This window comes from Carlito syrichta, unplaced genomic scaffold (assembly GCF_000164805.1).
Source record: "Carlito syrichta isolate Samal-C Ts95f unplaced genomic scaffold, Tarsius_syrichta-2.0.1 Scaffold305873, whole genome shotgun sequence".
Taxonomy (NCBI): Eukaryota; Metazoa; Chordata; class Mammalia; order Primates; family Tarsiidae; genus Carlito; species Carlito syrichta.
This window is the reverse complement of record NW_007249969.1, coordinates 354803-362353: the sequence shown is the minus strand read 5'-3', so window position 1 is coordinate 362353 and position 7551 is coordinate 354803.

Below are 7551 nucleotides of genomic sequence, written 5' to 3'. Positions count from 1 at the left end.
TTCGCCTGCAAAGGTTTGAAGAAACCTGTGTGAACCTGATTTGGCCAATAGGATCAACAACGAAGAGACAGAGCCGCAGTACCAGAAGCTCCCGTTAGACGCCACGTCCCCTCTTCTGGGTGCCAAAATGATGGGAAGATGAGTTCATCTGACCATTTCTTCTTCCTGTTTCCCGTCCCCTGCCCAGTTGTACAGGTTAGATTGAAAGCCCTTGGTCTATTTCTGTAGAGCTAAGCAGTCCATAGAGGAAAACTCTGGCTTCCCTGGTCATTTTGTATTGAGAACCACCCTCTGGCCCCTCAGATTTATCCCAAACAAGTAACAACTGCCTGGCTGGGAAGTCTGGGGAAGGGATAGAGAGGTTTTGTGGGTTCAGCATCACTTCTTCTGCTCCTTAGCCTCTGTCTCTCCTCATTATATCCCACCTCCGACGGTTCAGCGGTGTAAGAGTCTGGGTTTGGGGTCTTTAAAACCTTCAGCGGGACATGATAAAAAGAGAGAGCTTCTTTTCCTTTCACCTTGAGGTGTTTGCCTTAGGCACAGAGCACAGTTTTCTTTCTTTCCTCTGCGAGGAATGTCTTCTGTCTTTGGTATTACAGTTCATCTTCCCATTCCTTTACTTAGCTCATTTGTGCAGATCTTTTAAACTCTCCGCATGGGAAGGGAACCTCGGTAGTCAGCCTTGTTCTTCTGCAGTTCTACCTCCTTGCATCTTGCTGCTGGCAGAATCCAGGTGATTTTGTCTGCTCCCAGAGCAGTTCCATACCAAGTAATAGAGGCACTTTGGCCTCCACTTGGTAGATAAAGCCTGATTATAGTATTCTACAGATGATATCTAAGAATGACCTCTGAAGAGTGTTGACCTATTTGAGTACCCAGTCTCAGTAATCGACGTTTTTAAGTCCAGTGAGCGTTGTGATATTTGCTCTCAGATTGCAGTTTCTTACATTTTGATTTTAAAGTTGATTTACAGAATGTTCTTAGGAAAAAAACGACATTTCTTTTTCATTATAGATCTGCTTTGTTTGGCTGCTGGGATAGATAAGCATGGGCTTTAAAAGGTGTTCCTCCCAGTTTTCTTGCCTTTCCCTTTCTACTCTGAATTTTCCTTTTCTCTCCCTCCCTCCCTTTTTCTCTGCCAGGCCATTTTTCAAATTTACATCAAAGATACCATAAGTGTTGGTATCTAAGAATATCTGTCACTCCTCTTATCTGAGGAGGGACTTTTTATTTTTAGGATGACTACAGACCTATTTTAGATATGTTTTCAGTACCATTTTGAACAGCAATTTTTTTTTTAAGATGTGAGGTACAATTCAGGGTTAGATATGCAAATGTTCATTATGTAGGTACCCTTGATGAGGTATGCCCCGCCCTACCCTGGCAGTTTCCCTCAACTGCCAATCCCACCCCCCGCCCCTGGCAGTTTTCCACTACTGCCAGTCCCTTTTTTATAGTATATAATAGTTCAAGGTCTGCTTATGAGTGCAAACATATGGTACTCTGCTCTTTGTTTCTGTGCTAGATCACTGAGTATGATCGACTCTAAATCCATCCAAGTTGCTGCAAAGTCCGTATGTTTGTCCTTCTTTATGGCTGCATAATAGTCCATTGTGTATATGTACCACATTTTTTTTATCCAGTTCAGCTTCGATGGGCAGCTGAACAGCAACTTTTTAAGTAAACGTCTTCCAGTGTTAGGAAGGTGAGAAATGTCCACAGGCAAGTCTACTGTTCTGTGTCACCATCCTTTGTAGCTCCCAGTCCCTTAGGAGCTCTTTCCTTCCCCCTAGAGTTTTGGGTGTGCATGTTTTGAGCTTGTAGTGGGTGGTTTGTAAAACTGGATCATTCTGCCTCGCTGGGTGTTGTCCATGAAAGCCTCATTCTTTTCCTTTGCCCTTTGCTTTTGCATTCACCTTCTGCTCCACCCACTCTCCTGGGAGTCTTGACTGGCACAGTAATCCCAGAAGAGTGAGTCCCCTCTTAGAAAGACTAAAACTTCCATCCCCTCATAAAAAGACAAGTCACGTGGCCACTGGTGTCCTGGGAAATTTTGGTAGGATTTGGTGCCCTGAACCCTCTTATTAAGAGATCAGATTCCATGGTGAGTGTAACAGGCCAATTAGCCAAGAAAGAAAGCTATTTGTTTTTCTTTTCAGCTATCAAAAGACCTTGTTTGTGAATACATTTTAGAAAGAAGAAAGGAAGGATGTCTGTGGAACTTTGTTCTGTTTCCTGCATCAAAGTGTTGAGTAGTTCAAAAGGTGAAAACCTTTTGTGATGGTTGATATCTCTAAGTAATAAACTGAATCTCCAATATTTTGGATGTTTGGGGGATGTTTGAGTCTCAAAAATTGATAATTGGAAAAGTATTTTTTGCTTTTTTATGTATCCCTGTTCTGATTTTAATTAAACTCTAAATTTTGTTTTACATAAAAAATAAAAATAAAATGAACTAACTATGAAAAAGAATCAGATAAATCCAAAACATGGAACATTTCTACAAATCAAATGCTCCTCACTCTTTTATGACAGAAAAAAAGAAGTGGAAGGAATAGTTAGATTAAGAGATTAAAAAGACATAACAGTTAAAGCAATATATGGATCCTAGTTGGCTCTTGGTTTGGGTAAAAGCAGCTATAAACATTTGAGGGCCAATTGGGAAATATGAATGGACTGGGCACTAGATGATAAGGAATTATTGCTAATTTTTCTTATATGTGATGATGATACTGCAATGTGTTATGTTTGTTTTTTGAGTTGGGGTCTTTCTCTGTCACCCAGGCTAGAGTGCAGTGGCACAATTGTGGCTCACCGAAGCCTTGACCTCCTGAGTTCAGGGTATCCTTTCACCTCAGCATCCTGAGTAGCTATGACTACAGGAATCACGTCACCATACACAGCTAATTTAAAAATTTTTTTTTGTAGAGACGGAGGTCTTGTTATTTTGCCAAGACTGGTCTCAAACTCTTAACTTGAGCCATCCTCCTGCCTTGGTTTCCCAAAGTGATCAGGTTATAGGCATGAGCCACTGCACCTGGCCTGATGCTGTGGTTTTGTAAGAGACTGCCTTTATTCTCAGGAGATGCATACTAAATAATTTAGGAGCAAGTGTCATGATATCTAAATACTTTCAATGGAATAAACTGCTTCCACCTAACTTAGTTTAATACCGTTTGCTAATATGATCATTTATTTTAGTAATATAAATAAGAGTAACTTAGACGAGATTAGATAATTGATAAGATAGAGAAGTACTTTTCTGTTATAATTACAAATTTTTTGGCTTAGAGACTAAAAACTAAATGATTAACAAAAGCATGTGAATGTTCCCTTCCTGAGTTCTTCAGGAACAGAATAAGGTATAATATATACGTGGTAATATTACCAGCTTCTTTCTTTTCTTTTTTTTTTTTGGGTTGGAGTCTCACTCTGTCGCAGACTACAGTGCAGTGGCCACTCTCAGCCACCACAGCCTCGACCTGCTGGGCTCCGGCAATCCTTCTGCCTCAGCCTTCCAATAGCTGGAACTACAGGTGCGCGCTACCACACCTGGCTAATTTTTTGATTTCTTGTAGAGATGAGGTCTCATCAAGTTGCCCAGATGGGTCTCAAACCCGCGGGCTCAGGCAATTCACTCACCTCAGCCGCCCAAGGCGCGGGATTATAGGCTGAGCCACCGAGCCCGGCTCATTATCAGTTTCTAAAATGAGTGAATGTCTTGGGAGTGAATTAAAGCTCTACCCAAAATATTCCCAAGTGCCTTTGTGCTCATTAACTTAGAAAACACAGAAATAACTGCAAAGAAACTAAATCAAGTCCAAGTGTGATGCCAGATTCCCTCCAAGATAGTCATTCTCAAGGACGACTCAGGTTAGGAATGGTTAAAGTTTTCATGACAGATCTGGAGTTCCCCAAAGCTCAGGCTTTGATGTCAGGCACACTTATGTCTAATCCTGGTTCTGCTACATGATAGGTGAATGGGAGGTAACTTATTTTTTGGTTTTTTTTTTAGTCTGAGTCTCACTCTGTTGTCTAGGCTGGAGTGCAGTGGTATGCTCACAGCCACTGCAGCCTTGACCTGCTGGGCACAGGTGATCCTTCTGCCTCAGTCTTCCAAGTAGCTGGAACTACAGGTGCAGACTACCACGCCCAGCTAATTTTTTTTTTTTTTTTGAGTTGGAGTCTCACTCTGTCACCCAGATTGGAGTGCAGTGGCACACTCCTGGCCACCACAGCCTCGACCTGCTGCACTCTGGCGATCTTTCCACCTCAGCCTTCCAAGTAGCCGGAACTATAGGTGCGTGCTACCATGCCCAGCTAATTTTTTATTTATTGTGGAGATGAGGTCTTGCCAAGTTACCCAGGTGGATCTCAAACCCGCAGGCTTAGGCAATCCACTCGCCTCGGCCTCCCAAAGTGCTGGGATTACATGCTGAGTCACCGAGCCTGGCCTAATTTTTTAAATATATATACTGTTGAGACAAGGTCTCACCAAGTTGCCCAGGCTAGGCTTGAACCCCTGGGCTTAGGCAATCCTCTCGCCTCGGCCTCCCAGAGTGCTGGGATTACAGGCTTGAACCACCACACTCAGCCAAGGTAACTTAATTTTTAAAAAATTTTGTTGGCTGGGCTTGGTGGCTCAGTCTGTAATCCCAGCACTTTGGGAGGCGGAGGCAAGTAGATTGCCTGAGCTTGTGGGTTCGAGACCAGCCCGGGCAACTTGGCGAGACCTTGTCTCTACAATAAAATAAAAAATAGCCAGGCATGGTAGCATGCGTCTGTAGTTCCAGCTACTTGGAAGGCTGAGGCAGAAGGATCGCTGGAGCCCAGTATGTCGACGCTGGGGTGGCCATGAGTATGAGGGCCACTGCACTCCAGACTGGACGAAGGAGTGAGACTCCAACTCAAAAAATAAAAAATAAAAAATTTTGTTGAAGTTACAAAATGTATTTGCATATCGCAAAATTTACCTATTACAAATGTGCAGTTTGATGAATTTTAATAAATGTGTGCAGTTATGTAACCATTTCTACAATCTAGTTTTAGAACTCCATCAATTCATAAAGTTGTCTCATACCCATTTGCCATCAATCCTGGCTTCCAGGTTCAGCCCCATCAATCACTAATCTGCATTTTGTCTCTACAGATTTGCTTTTTCCAGAAATTTCAATGGAATCACACAATATATAATCTTTTCATCTGGTATGTATTTAAATAATTTCATCCATGTTCAGCATGTATTGGTTCATTTTGAGCCACTGTGCCCTGCTGACAAGCATCTTTTCACTGCACTAATGAAAACGCAGCAAAACTTGACCAAATACAGATACAAGACTATTGGTAAACTGACTCCTGTCTTCTACACCAGGTGCATCCCAGTCATTTCACTTTCCTCATAATAATGTGATCCCACATTTTAGACAACTGAATTTTGGGGGGAGCTTCTTCTTAGCCTTCTGATAAATTTTATGTATATTGTTCCACACAAAAACCTTGCTAGGTATGTACCTCATTTTACACATGAGAAAATGGGGGCTTTAAAAAATTAAGTCTAGCAATGTTGTAGGATATATTGATATAGAAATCAATTGTGTTTATGTATACCATCAGCTGGTCTTGAACCCCTGGGCTCAAGCGATCCTTCTGCTTCAGCCTTCCAAAGTGCTGGAATTACAGGTGTGAGCTACCACACCTGGCTTAAATTAGATACTTTACCAAAGAAAAATAGGAATGGCTAATAAGCATATGTTCAACATCGTTAAGCATTGGGAAATGCAAATTGAAAGCATAATAAGATATTACTTCATATCTATTAGAATAGCTATAATCAAAATGACAGACAATAAGTTTGGCAAGTATATATAGAAACAAATCCTCATACATTCCTGGTGAGAATGTAAATGGTACAGCCTTTGGAAAACAGTTAAAAAAAAAAAAACATAAAACTACCACATAACCCAGCAATTCCATTCCACTCTTAGGTATATACCTAAGAGAAATGAAAACATATGTCCACAGACTTGTACACAAATGTTCATAGCAGGATTACTTATAATAGGCAAAAAGTGGAGACAATCCAAATGTTCATCAATCTGTGAATGAGTATATACATACAAGAGAATATTGGGTAATAAAAATGAACCAAAACCAGGTGTGGTGGCTCATGCCTGTAATCCCAGTACTTGGGGAGGCAGAGGCAAGAGGAGTGCCTGAGCCCACGAGTTCAAGACCAGCCTGAGCAACTTAGCAAGACCTTGTCTCTACAATAAATCAAAAAAATTGGGTATGGTGGCATGCGCCTGTGGTTCCAGCTACTTGGAAGGCTGAGGCAGATCACCTGAGCCTAGCAGGTGGAGGCTGCGGTGGCTGTGAGTGTGCCACTGCACTCCAGTCTGGGCAAGAGTGTGAGACTCTGACTTTAAAAAAAAAAAAAGAAAAGGAAAGGAAAAAGATGCTTGTCCACATTTTCTATCATCTGCATTCATTTTTTTACAATCAGAAAAAAATAAATGTTATTTCTTAAGAAACAAAAATTCATAACCCATTTAATTCCACAGGGAGGAAAAGTGAAATAACAGAAATGTTTGAGCCCAATTTGTTGAAACCAATTAAATGTACTTCCAGGAAAATTGCACAGTGCTAGGACCTGGGGGCCACAAAAATAACATATAGATTGCATACTCAAGGAATTTATGAACAAATAGACTGCTCAGCAGGCTGAGGTACTTTAAGGACTTGAAGCAGGTGAAGAGAGGAAATGTTCTCCTGAGGCCTCCTACGTATCCTAACCTCTCAAACTTCCAACTGCCACTACAGTAGCTTTAGTTTAATCTATTTTATGTACTGGGGTTCCATACAAGAGTAATTGGAATAAAATACTCTGTGGCTTTGCAAAGGTTTGAAAACCACAGCTAGAATTATTAAAAGAATACTAGGTTGGAGGAATTCATGTTCCAAGTGTTATTCTAGTTTTTATAAGTGTACAGTCACATGGAAGGCAAAATTTTAGTTCTCCCCTCTCAAAAATGATGGCTTTTTAAAATGTGAATTTTAATGTCATCTATCCAATAAATATTTGTTGAGCGTAATAAGCACAATAATGCTATTCATATCTCCATGGCAAAGTAAATAGCAAGAAAAGGGAGTCAATAGCATCTTGAGGATATCAGCAAAGTCTTCAGAGATGTAATAGGCTTGATCTTACAGCACGAGTAGAAGTCTGCCAGTTGATTTTTTTGTGTGTATGTGTTGGAGTGTCACTCTGTCACCCAGACTGGAGTGCAGTGGCCGCTCCCGGCCACCGCAGCCTCGACCTGCTGGGCTCCGGCGATCCTTCCGCCTCAGCCTTCCAAGTAGCCGGAACTACAGGCGGGCGCCACCACGCCCGGCTCATTTTTGATTTATTTTAGAGATGAGGTCTCGCCAAGTTGCCCAGGCGGGTCTGGAACCCGCGGGCTCAGGCAATACACTCACCTCAGCCTCCCAAGGCGTGGGTTTACAGGCTGAGCCACCAAGCCCGGCTGATTTTTTTTTTTTTTTTTTTTGGGG